Below are 12,924 nucleotides of genomic sequence, written 5' to 3'. Positions count from 1 at the left end.
AGCCCTTCTTAGGCGCTGGCTTGGCTGGTTCAGGCATTGCTGCTGGGAAATAAGCTCTTCACAACAAAATAACTAATGCTTCTATAACAGTGCTCCCTTTCTGTGGAACACTCTGGCAGACACGGTCTGACCCCTTTTCGGGGCAGACTAAGGCTGTCCAGACCGCTAGTTATGCGGGGCTGAGGTCGGTTTGTCTGGACAACCCGTCGGCGTTGCCATTCTGTTTCCCAGGTCTGTAAGTAATGGTGAAATTGAAGGGTTGCAACGATAAACTCCAACGTAATAGCCTGCCGTTATCTCCAGAGACCCGGTTCAGCCACACCAACGGGTTATGGTCGGTGACCAGAGTGAACTCCTGCCCATATAAATAAGGAATCAATTTCTTTAATGCCCACACCAAAGCCAAAAACTCCTTTTCGACCGCTGCATAGCTGATTTCGCGGGGCAGGAGCTTCCGGCTGATGTAGGCAACTGGATGCTCCCCTCCATCTTCGCCTACTTGGCTGAGGACGGCTCCCAGCCCGAACATGGAAGCATCTGTATGGACGATAAAACGTTTGTTAAGGGCTGGGGCCGCCAAGACAGGAGCGTTAATTAGAGCATTTTTGAGAGCCTGGAAAGCCGTTTCACAGTGGGGAGACCACAGGACCTGTCGAGGTAAGTTATTCTTGATCAAGTCAGTCAGGGGTTTGGCAAGTGTGCTCTAGTCTGGTACGAACCGTCTATAGTACCCTGCCGTGCCCAGGAAGGCTAGGACCTGAGTCTTAGTGATGGGGGTGGGCCAATTTGCGACAGCTTCTATCTTGGCCGGCTCTGGTCGCTGCTTTCCACACCCCACCAGGTGACCCAGGTACTGCACCTCGGCCATCCCAAAGTGGCATTTTTCTGGCTTCAGAGTCAGGCCAGCAGCCCGGATCTGATCCAGAACCATTCCTACGTGAGCTAAGTGGTCCTCCCAGGACTCACTGTGGATCGCTATGTCGTCCAGATAGGCGCAAGCAAAACTCTGGAAGCCATCCAGGAGCCTATCCACCAAGCGCTGGAATGTAGCTGGGGCATTCTTCTTCCCAAACGGCATTACCCTAAACTGATATAAGCCGAATGGTGTGACGAATGCCGACTTGGGGATAGCCTCCGGGGCCAGGGGAATCTGCCAGTAACTTTTGCAGAGGTCAATAGTGGTCAGGTAATTTCCCCTGGCTATACAATCGAGTAGCTCATCTACCCTGGGCATAGGGTAAGCGTCCGTCACGTTTTTTTCATTGAGCCTCCGATAGTCTACGCAGAACCGGGTGGTCCCATCTTTCTTGGGCACCAAGACAACTGGGGAGGCCCAGGGACTATCGGAGGGCTCAATTACCCTGAGTTGGAGCATCTCATCGATCTCCTTCTTCATTCCTGTCCTAACTGCTTCGGGGATTCGGTACGGAGCCTGGCGTAAGGGAGCTTGTCCCGGAGTATCTACCTGGTGGGTGGTTAAAGTAGTGTACCCTGGCTTCGGGGAGAAGGTGAGGTGTTTGGACTGTAGGATTTGGTTGAGCTGCTCCCTTTCAGTGGGGCTAAGTCGGTTTCCTATCTGAACCTGAGCCACTATACCTGTGGGGAGACTCTTTTCTAATAGGTCTGGAATGGGTAGACTGTCGGGGTCTTCCTGAGGGGAACAACATACGGCCATCACGTTCTCTGGTCGCTCAAAATATTCCTTGAGCATGTTTACATGGAATGTCTTTCTAAGATTGTTGTCGTGGCAGCTAGCTATCACATAAGTGGTGTCTCCCCTTCTCTCTACGATCTGGTAGGGACCCTGCCAGGACGCCTGCAATTTGTCTGTCTTCACCGGCTTAAGTACTAACACCTTTTATCCTATGGTGAAGATTCTCTTTCGGGCCCCCCGATCGTACCATACCTTCTGTCTTCTCTGGGCCGACTGGAGATTAGCCCGCACGGATTTGGCTAATTGCTCCATTCGGTCCCTGAGTTCCAGCATGTATGGCATAATGGGGACACCGTCAGTCTCCATCTCTCCCTCCCAGTGCTCCCGGATCAGGTTTAGGGGTCCCCGTACCTTTCTTCCGTAGAGCAACTCGAAGGGAGAGAACCCTGTCGTTTCCTGGGGCACCTCCCGATAAGCAAATAGGAGGTGCGGCAGGAAGCGTTCCCAGTCTCGGTATTCCTGAATGAACGTCTTGAGCATTTGCTTGAGGGTCCCATTGAACCTCTCACACAGCCCGTTCGTCTGGGGGTGGTATGGGGAGCTCAGGAGGGACTTAATTTTGCAAACCTGCCAGAGTTGTTGGGTCAATTCAGCCGTAAATTGGGTGCCTCGGTCGGATAGGATTTCTTTTGGAAATCCTACCCGGGAGAACACCTGTACTAGTGCATTCGCTACCGTATCCGCTTGTATGTTGGATAGGGCGACAGCCTCTGGGTACCTGGTAGCGTAGTCCACTATGGTAAGAATGTAGCGCTTACCGGAGGGACTAGGGGTAGCCAGTGGTCCCACTAGGTCAATAGCAACCCGGCTGAAGGGTTCCTCTACAATGGGCATATTTACTAGATGGGCTTTAGGGTGATCGCCTCGCCTTCCTACTCGTTGACACACATCGCAGGTGTTACAGTAAGTTCTAACGTCAGCGTGTACCCCTGGCCAAAAGAACGTGTGAGTAATGCGGTGTAGGGTACGGGTTACGGCTAGGTAGCCTGCTAAGGGGATGTCGTGGCCTATCTTGAGGATTTCTTGACGGTATTTGTGGGGCACTACCAGCTGTCGCCTACGCTGTCCCCTTTTCTCAGTCCAGCGGTATAGTTTCCCTTTTTCCCATAAGAATGTTTTGTTATCTGCCCCGCCCCCTCCGGTCTCTGCTCGTTCCCGGTACTTTTGTAAGGTCGGGTCAGTCTTAGACTCAGTCTCGAAAGCATCTGGGGTGTCCCAGGGTATGGGGCCTAACATGTCAGGCAAGGTCGGGGTAGGTCTTACCTGTGCCTCCCGCACTGGTGAGAGCTCTCGCTTCGTCCGGGCTTGGGCTCGTGTAGTCACTGGGTCCGCCTCGTTGTTGCATACTGGAGCGTAGGCAGAAGTCATGGGGCCCAAATCGTTGCCCAGTAGTACTTCGGCAGGTAAATTATCCATTATGTCCACGTTCACAGCCCCCTTTCCCGCTCCCCAATCAAGATGCACTTTAGCTGTTGGAATTTTGTACACATCCCCCCCGCCACTCTAACGGCCACAGTCTGTCCGGATCGCTTGTGCTCCGGCACCAAATGACTCTGTACCAGCGTGATAGTAGCCCCTGTGTCTCTCAATCCCTCGGTAGATCGCCCCTCGAGCCATACCTTCTGCCGATGGTGCTGGCGGTTATCTGAGGCAGCATATACAGGGTCCGCCTCATGAAGCGGCCCCAAATATTCCTCCATAGGGGCCTCTTGGTTAACACAGAGGGCCCGGGCCGGACGATATGACCCAGAGGGGTAATTGTAATTCCTGGGTGTCTGGTGCGTATTAAGGGGGCAGCTAGCCATGAAATGCCCTGGTTGCTTGCATCAGTGGCAAGTCGGTCTGGGACGCTCAGAGCTGTTATTGGGTGGTCCTGAGTGTCGAGCGGGCCCTGCGGGCACCGGGGCTCGGAATTCAGCACGAGGGGGTGCACGGTAAACCTCTCTGGGTTCAACCCGTGCTGGAGCTCGGTAGTTCGTGGGTTCGTGAAGACGGGAGTCATAATGTTCATCGGCCAATTTGGCTGCTTCTTCTAAGGTAGAAGGCCGCCTGTCTCGCAGCCATTCCTTCCCTTGCTGTTCCATGCCATTATAAAAATGTTCTAAGAGAAACAATTGTAAAATTTCCTCACCAGTCACCGCTTTACTTCCGCTCATCCAGTGATTTGCCGCTCTCCGCATTCGGTGCGCCCATTCCATATGGGTATCGTTAGGCTTCTTTTTCGTGCCCCAAAACTGTCGCCGATACGTGTCCGGAGTTACCGCATACCGGCGCAACAGTGTCTCCTTAACTAGCTCATACTGTGTCACTTCCTCAGCACCCAGAGTACGAAAGGCTTCCAGGGCTCGCCCGGATAGTTTCCCAGACAATATCGTGGGCCACTCCCTGGTGGGAATCTGGTGCAGGGCACATTGCCTTTCGAAGTCCGCCAAATATTCATCAATCCCTGTCTCGCTCTCTAGGAAGGGTCGAAATGCCGCATAGGGTATCTTGGGCCTCCCAGCATTTTCGACAGGGATGATTACCTGCGGGGCTTCAGCATTGCGGTGTGCGTTCGCTAGGTTGAGTTCGTGGGCTCGAGTCTTTCGTATATCCTCGTCCGTTTCCGCCATCAACTGCTGTACCAATTCCATGGAGGGGTTCGGCCCGTACAGTGATAGCCTCTCCCGAACAATCCTGTTTTTTTTTGTCACTAATCGTGGTCGGTGTTTCCGCCATTGTGAAGCTCTGATCCAGTTCGGTCAATTCTGCGATCAGCTCTCTCCTCGGCCGGTTGCTGGCGTACCCCCCTCTGCTTTCAAGTAAATCCTTTAGGGTTGTACGCTTCAATTTTTCGTAAGCGCTCTCCATCCGTTCTGTACCTCTCCTAGGAAATCCAGGAAAATCCCACTGCTGCCGCCAAATGTTACGGTTACCCTTAGTCTCGCTGAGAGATGGACCGCTTAGTAGCCTGGATCCCTATTGCTGAAGAGGGGAGAAGCTGCTTTCCATAGTATTCTATATGAGTCTCGCAAATGTAGAATAATCCCCCTTAGCTGTAGTACAGCTAGGATACCCTTCTGCCCACAAAAACGAGTCAACGCTGCGATTGAGGGTCAACCAAGAACTCAGGACTGACTGTCTCCTCTCCCAGGAAGGGGTTCTGTTTATGGGGAGGCGATACTACTACCTCCGCTCCCAGGGGATGTTTGTGCCGCTGAGGGGAGAGACCGACTGTCTCCTCTCTCGGCTCCTGGCTCTGCCGCTGGGGAGAGAGACCGACTGTCTCCTCTCCCGGGAAGAGGTTCTGTTTACGGGGAGGGAGGACGACTTCCTCCTCTCCCTGGTTTCCTGGAGCTGTTGCAGGTGCTGGATAGAGGCCAGTGGCTCTCTGCCCTGTGGCCAGCGCTTCTGCTGGGGTGGCTCCCTTGTGCAAGTCTAAAAGGTCGGGGCTAGGCTGCTGAACTGTTTCTAGCAGCTCGTCGTCTCTTATGCTCTGTTGCCACTCATCTGAGGCCAACCTCCACGATTCCCAGAGTGCTGCACCACAGCTCCGTGCAGACTCCATGGCATGCTGCAGAACTAGGTCTAGCAGCCTCTTGTATGCCTTTTCCAGTTCCCATTCTTGGACAATAAGCGATACCATATCGGATACCAGCCAGGGTACCCCCACGAGATCCAACAGCTGCTCTCGGGAGAGGTAAATGTTCATTATTCTCAGTTTCGCCCCGCTCCCAAATTCTGAGTCTTCTGTCAACTTTTCCCATAGTAACCCAGGGCCGCCAAAGCCCTCTGTGGGGGAGCAATCCTCCAGCCATGGTCGTATTTGCATAGCGAGCCATCGGAGGTTCCGGTAGCCGTCCTCCACCCACATCTCTGCCCGGACCAGTCGATCTAGATCTGATAGCCATTCCTCCATAGTTGCTAGCGGACAATGCTCCTGCAGCTCTGCTGGTCCAGTTCAGAACCAGGATCATCCAGCTGGGTCAGTGACTCCTGTACTCTCCTTAGGTACTCGACTTCCATAGTTACCAGCTACTGTGGCCCTTCTCTGTCAGCAGGAATCGTGTGGAAGAAGCAGATCCCACCGCTGCCAGCCAATGTGACGGATACCCCAGCTACCCCGACTGGGTAGCTCCGCCAAACGGGTTGACACATTCTGACAGGGGGGGGTTGACACATTCTGACAGGGGGGGGTTGACACATTCTGACAGGGGGGGGGGTTGACACATTCTGACAGGGGGGGGGGGTTGACACATTCTGACAGGGGGGGGGGGGGTTGACACATTCTGACAGGGGGGGGGGTTGACACATTCTGACAGGGGGGGGTTGACACATTCTGACAGGGGGGGGGGGTTGACACATTCTGACAGGGGGGGGGGTTGACACATTCTGACAGGGGGGGGGTTGACACATTCTGACAGGGGGGGGTTGACACATTCTGACAGGGGGGGGTTGACACATTCTGACAGGGGGGGGTTGACACATTCTGACAGGGGGGGGTTGACACATTCTGACAGGGGGGGGTTGACACATTCTGACAGGGGGGGGTTGACACATTCTGACAGGGGGGGGTTGACACATTCTGACAGGGGGGGGTTGACACATTCTGACAGGGGGGGGTTGACACATTCTGACAGGGGGGGGTTGACACATTCTGACAGGGGGGGGTTGACACATTCTGACAGGGGGGGGTTGACACATTCTGACAGGTGGGGGTTGACACATTCTGACTGGGGAGTGGGGGGGGTTGACACATTCTGACGGGGGTAGGTTGCACATTCTGACGGGTGAGTGGGGGGGTTGCACATTCTGACAGGGGGAGTGGGGGGGTTGCACATTCTGACAGGAGGGGGATTGCACATTCTGACAGGAGGGGGGATTGCACATTCTGACAGGAGGGGGTGGTTGCACATTCTGACGGGGGAGTTGCACATTCTGACAGGGGGGATGGGGTTTGCACATTCTGACAGGGGGGTTGACACATTCTGACATTGGGGGGATGACACATTCTGACATTGGGGGGTTGACACATTCTGACATTGGGGGGTTGATACATTCTGACATTGGGGGGTTGACACATTCTGACATTGGGGGGTTGACACATTCTGACATTGGGGGGTTGACACATTCTGACAGGGGGGATGGGGTTTGCACATTCTGACAGGGGGGTTGACACATTCTGACATTGGGGGGATGACACATTCTGACATTGGGGAGTTGATACATTCTGACATTGGGGGGTTGACACATTCTGAAATTGGGGGGTTGACACATTCTGACATTGGGGGGTTGACACATTCTGACATTGGGGGGTTGACACATTCTGACATTGGGGGGGTTGGAAAATTCTGACAGGGGAGGTTGGCAAATTCTGACAAACCTGACAGGGGGGTTTGTAAATTCTGACAGGGGGGTTGACAAATTCTGATGGGAGGGTTTTACAAATTCTGACAGGGGGGTTTACAAATTCTGACAGGGGGGGTTTACAAATTCTGACAGGGGGGGTTTTACAAAATCTGAAAGGGGGGTTTTACAAATTCTGACAAACCTGACAGGGGGTGTTTGCAAATTCTGACAGGGGGGTTGACAAATACTGACAGGGGGGGTTGGCAAATTCTGACAGGGGGGTTGGCAAATTCTGACAGGGGGCTTGACAAATTCTGACAGGGGGGGTTGGCAAATTCTGACAGGGGAAGTTTGCAAATTCTGACAAACCTGACAGGGGAGGTTTGTAAATTCTGACAGGGGGGTTCCAAATTCTGATGGGGGGGGGTTGCAAATTCTGACAGGGGAAGTTTGCAAATTCTGACAGGGGAGGTTTGCAAATTCTGACAAACCTGACAGGGGAGGTTTGCAAATTCTGACAGGGGAGGGTTGACACATTCTGACAGGGGGGGTTGACACATTCTGATGGGTGAGTGGGGGGGTTGCACATTCTGACAGGGGGAGTGGGGGGGTTGCACATTCTGACAGGGGGAGTGGGGGGGTTGCACATTCTGACAGGGGGAGTGGGGGGTTGCACATTCTGACAGGGGGAGTGGGGGGTTACACATTCTGACAGGGGGGGTTGACACATTCTGACAAACCTGACAGGGGGTGTTTGCAAATTCTGACAGGGGGGTTGACAAATACTGACAGGGGCGTTGGCAAATTCTGACAGGGGGGGTTGGCAAATTCTGACAAATTCTGACAGGGAGCTTGACAAATTCTGACAGGGAGCTTGACAAATTCTGACAGGGGGGGTTGGCAAATTCTGACAGGGGAAGTTTGCAAATTCTGACAAACCTGACAGGGGAGGTTTGTAAATTCTGACAGGGGGGTTCCAAATTCTGATCGGGGGGTTTGCAATTTCTGACAGGGGAGGTTTGCAAATTCTGACAGGGGAGGTTTGCAAATTCTGACAAACCTGACAGGGGAGGTTTGCAAATTCTGACAGGGGAGGGTTTGCAAATTCTGACAGGGGAGGGTTGACACATTCTGACAGGGGGGGTTGACACATTCTGACGGGTGAGTGGGGGGTTGCACATTCTGACAGGGGGGGTTGGGGGGGTTACACATTCTCACAGGTTGAGTGGGAGGGTTGCACATTCCGACAGGGGGAGTTGGGGGGGTTGCACATTCTGACAGGAGGGGGATTGCACATTCTGACAGGAGGGGGGATTGCACATTCTGACAGGAGGGGGGATTGCACATTCTGACAGGAGGGGGTGGTTGCACATTCTGACAGGGGGAGAGGGGGGGTTGCACATTCTGACAGGGGGAGTGGGGGGGTTGCACATTCTGACAAGGGGGGTTGCACATTCTGACGGGTGAGTGGGGGGGTTGACACATTCTGACAGGGGGGGTTGCACATTCTGACATTGGGGGGTTGACACATTCTGACATTGGGGGGATGACACATTCTGACATTGGGGGGTTGATACATTCTGACATTGGGAGGTTGACACATTCTGACATTGGGGGGTTGACACATTCTGACAGTGGGGGGTTGACACATTCTGACAGTGGGGGGTTGACACATTCTGACATTGGGGGGGTTGACATATTCTGACATTGGGGGGTTGGCAAATTCTGACAGGGGAGGTTGGCAAATTCTGACAAACCTGACAGGGGGGGTTTGTAAATTCTGACAGGGGGGGGTTAACAAATTCTGATGGGAGGGTTTTACAAATTCTGATGGGGGGGTTTTACAAATTCTGACAGGGGGGGGTTTACAAATTCTGACAGGGGGGGTTTACAAATTCTGACAGGGGGGGTTTACAAATTCTGACGGGGGGGTTTACAAATTCTGACAGGGGGGGTTTTACAAATTCTGACAGGGGGGTTTTACAAATACTGACAGGGGGGTTTTACAAATTCCGAAAAACCTGACAGGGGGTGTTTGCAAATTCTGACAGGGGGGTTGACAAATACTGACAGGGGGTTTGGCAAATTCTGACAGGGGGGTTGGCAAATTCTGACAAATTCTGACAGGGGGCTTGACAAATTCTGACAGGGGGGGTTGGCAAATTCTGACAGGGGAAGTTTGCAAATTCTGACAAACCTGACAGGGGAGGTTTGTAAATTCTGACAGAGAGGTTCCAAATTCTGATGGGGGGGTTTGCAATTTCTGACAGGGGAGGTTTGAAAATTCTGACAGGGGGGTTTTACAAATTCTGACAAACCTGACAGGGGAGGTTTGTAAATTCTGACAGAGAGGTTCCAAATTCTGATGGGGGGGTTTGCAATTTCTGACAGGGGAGGTTTGCAAATTCTGACAGGGGGGTTGACAAATACTGACAGGGTTGGCAAATTCTGACAGGGGGGTTGGCAAATTCTGACAAATTCTGACAGGGGGCTTGACAAATTCTGACAGGGGAGGTTTGCAAATTCTGACAGGGGGGTTTTACAAATTCTGACAAACCTGACAGGGGGTGTTTGCAAATTCTGACAGGGGGGTTGACAAATACTGACAGGGGGGTTGGCAAATTCTGACAGGGGGGTTGCACATTCTGAGTGGGGGGGTTGCACATTCTGACGGGTGAGTGGGGGGGTTGCACATTCTGACAGGGGGGTTGACACATTCTGACAGCGGGGGTTGCACATTCTGACAGGGGGGGGTTGCACATTCTGACAGGGGGGGGGTTGCACATTCTGACAGGGGGGTTGCATATTCTGACAGGTGAGGTTTGCAAATTCTGACAAACCTGACAGGGGAGGTTTGCAAATTCTGACAGGGGAGGGTTTGCAAATTCTGACAGGGGAGGGTTGACACATTCTGACAGGGGGGGTTGACACATTCTGACGGGTGAGTGGGGGGTTGCACATTCTGACAGGGGGGGTTGGGGGGGTTACACATTCTGACAGGTTGAGTGGGAGGGTTGCACATTCTGACAGGGGGAGTTGGGGGGTTGCACATTCTGACAGGAGGGGGATTGCACATTCTGACAGGAGGGGGGATTGCACATTCTGACAGGAGGGGGGATTGCACATTCTGACAGGAGGGGGTGGTTGCACATTCTGACAGGGGGAGAGGGGGGGTTGCACATTCTGACAGGGGGAGTGGGGGGGTTGCACATTCTGACAAGGGGGGTTGCACATTCTGACGGGTGAGTGGGGGGGTTGACACATTCTGACAGGGGGGGTTGCACATTCTGACATTGGGGGGTTGACACATTCTGACATTGGGGGGATGACACATTCTGACATTGGGGGGTTGATACATTCTGACATTGGGAGGTTGACACATTCTGACATTGGGGGGTTGACACATTCTGACAGTGGGGGGTTGACACATTCTGACATTGGGGGGGTTGACATATTCTGACATTGGGGGGTTGGCAAATTCTGACAGGGGAGGTTGGCAAATTCTGACAAACCTGACAGGGGGGGTTTGTAAATTCTGACAGGGGGGGTTAACAAATTCTGATGGGAGGGTTTTACAAATTCTGATGGGGGGGGTTTACAAATTCTGACAGGGGGGGGTTTACAAATTCTGACAGGGGGGGTTTACAAATTCTGACAGGGGGGGTTTACAAATTCTGACAGGGGGGGTTTACAAATTCTGACAGGGGGGGTTTTACAAATTCTGACAGGGGGGTTTTACAAATACTGACAGGGGGGTTTTACAAATTCCGAAAAACCTGACAGGGGGGGTTGCACATTCTGACAGGGGGGTTGACAAATACTGACAGGGGGTTTGGCAAATTCTGACAGGGGGGTTGGCAAATTCTGACAAATTCTGACAGGGGGCTTGACAAATTCTGACAGGGGGGGTTGGCAAATTCTGACAGGGGAAGTTTGCAAATTCTGACAAACCTGACAGGGGAGGTTTGTAAATTCTGACAGAGAGGTTCCAAATTCTGATGGGGGGGTTTGCAATTTCTGACAGGGGAGGTTTGAAAATTCTGACAGGGGGGTTTTACAAATTCTGACAAACCTGACAGGGGAGGTTTGTAAATTCTGACAGAGAGGTTCCAAATTCTGATGGGGGGGTTTGCAATTTCTGACAGGGGAGGTTTGCAAATTCTGACAGGGGGGTTGACAAATACTGACAGGGTTGGCAAATTCTGACAGGGGGGTTGGCAAATTCTGACAAATTCTGACAGGGGGCTTGACAAATTCTGACAGGGGAGGTTTGCAAATTCTGACAGGGGGGTTTTACAAATTCTGACAAACCTGACAGGGGGTGTTTGCAAATTCTGACAGGGGGGTTGACAAATTCTGACAGGGGGCTTGACAAATTCTGACAGGGGGGTTGCACATTCTGAGTGGGGGGGTTGCACATTCTGACGGGTGAGTGGGGGGGTTGCACATTCTGACAGGGGGGTTGACACATTCTGACAGCGGGGGTTGCACATTCTGACAGGGGGGGGTTGCACATTCTGACAGGGGGGGGGGTTGCACATTCTGACAGGGGGGTTGCATATTCTGACGGGTGAGTGGGGGGTTGCACATTCTGACAGGGGGAGTGGGGGGTTGCACATTCTGACAGGGGGAGTGGGGGGTTGCACATTCTGACAGGGGGGTTGCACATTCTGACAGGGGGGTTGCACATTCTGACAGGGGGGGTTGCACATTCTGACAGGGGGAGTGGGGGGTTTCTGACAGAGGGGGTTGACACATTCTGACAGGGGGGGTTGCACATTCTGACAGGGGGAGTGGGGGTTTCTGACAGAGGGGGTTGACACATTCTGACAGTGGGGGTTGACACATTCTGACAGTGGGGGTTGACACATTCTGACAGTGGGGGTTGACACATTCTGACGGGTGAGTGGGGGGGTTGCACATTCTGAAAGGTGAGTGGGGGGGTTGCACATTCTGTCAGGGGGGGTTGACACATTCTGACAGGGGGGTTGACACATTCTGACAGGGGGTTGACACATTCTGACAGGGGGTTGACACATTCTGACAGGGGGGGGTTGCACATTCTGACAGGGGGGGTTGCACATTCTGACAGGGGGGGTTGCACATTCTGACGGGTGAGTGAGGGGGTTGCATATTCTGACGGGTGAGTGGGGGGTTGCATATTCTGACAGGGGGAGTGGGGGGTTGCACATTCTGACAGGGGGAGTGGGGGGTTGCACATTCTGACAGGGGGGGTTGCACATTCTGACAGGGGGAGTGGGGGGGTTGCACATTCTGACAGGGGGAGTGGGGGGTTGCACATTCTGACAGGGGGAGTGGGGGGTTTCTGACAGAGGGGGTTGACACATTCTGAGTGGGGGGGGATGCACATTCTGACGGGTGAGTGGGGGGGTTGCACATTCTGACAAGGGGGGTTGCACATTCTGACGGGTGAGTGGGGGGGTTGACACATTCTGACAGGGGGGGTTGCACATTCTGACAGGGGGGTTGCACATTCTGACAGGGGGAGTGGGGGGGTTGCACATTCTGACAGGGGGAGTGGGGGGTTTCTGACAGAGGGGGTTGACACATTCTGACAGGGGGGGTTGCACATTCTGACAGGGGGAGTGAGGGGTTTCTGACAGAGGGGGTTGACACATTCTGACAGGGGGGTTGACACATTCTGACAGTGGGGGTTGACACATTCTGACGGGTGAGTGGGGGGTTGCACATTCTGACGGGGGAGTGTGGGGTTGCACTTTCTGACAGGGGGGTTGACACATTCTGACGGGTGAGTGGGGGGGTTGCATATTCTGACGGGTGAGTGGGGGGTTGCACATTCTGACAGGGGGAGTGGGGGGTTGCACATTCTGACAGGGGGAGTGGGGGGTTGCACATTCTGA

The sequence above is a fragment of the Bombina bombina genome, chromosome 12 (genome assembly GCF_027579735.1).
Source record: "Bombina bombina isolate aBomBom1 chromosome 12, aBomBom1.pri, whole genome shotgun sequence".
NCBI classification, from domain to species: Eukaryota; Metazoa; Chordata; class Amphibia; order Anura; family Bombinatoridae; genus Bombina; species Bombina bombina.
Note: the sequence above shows the minus strand (reverse complement) of the source record.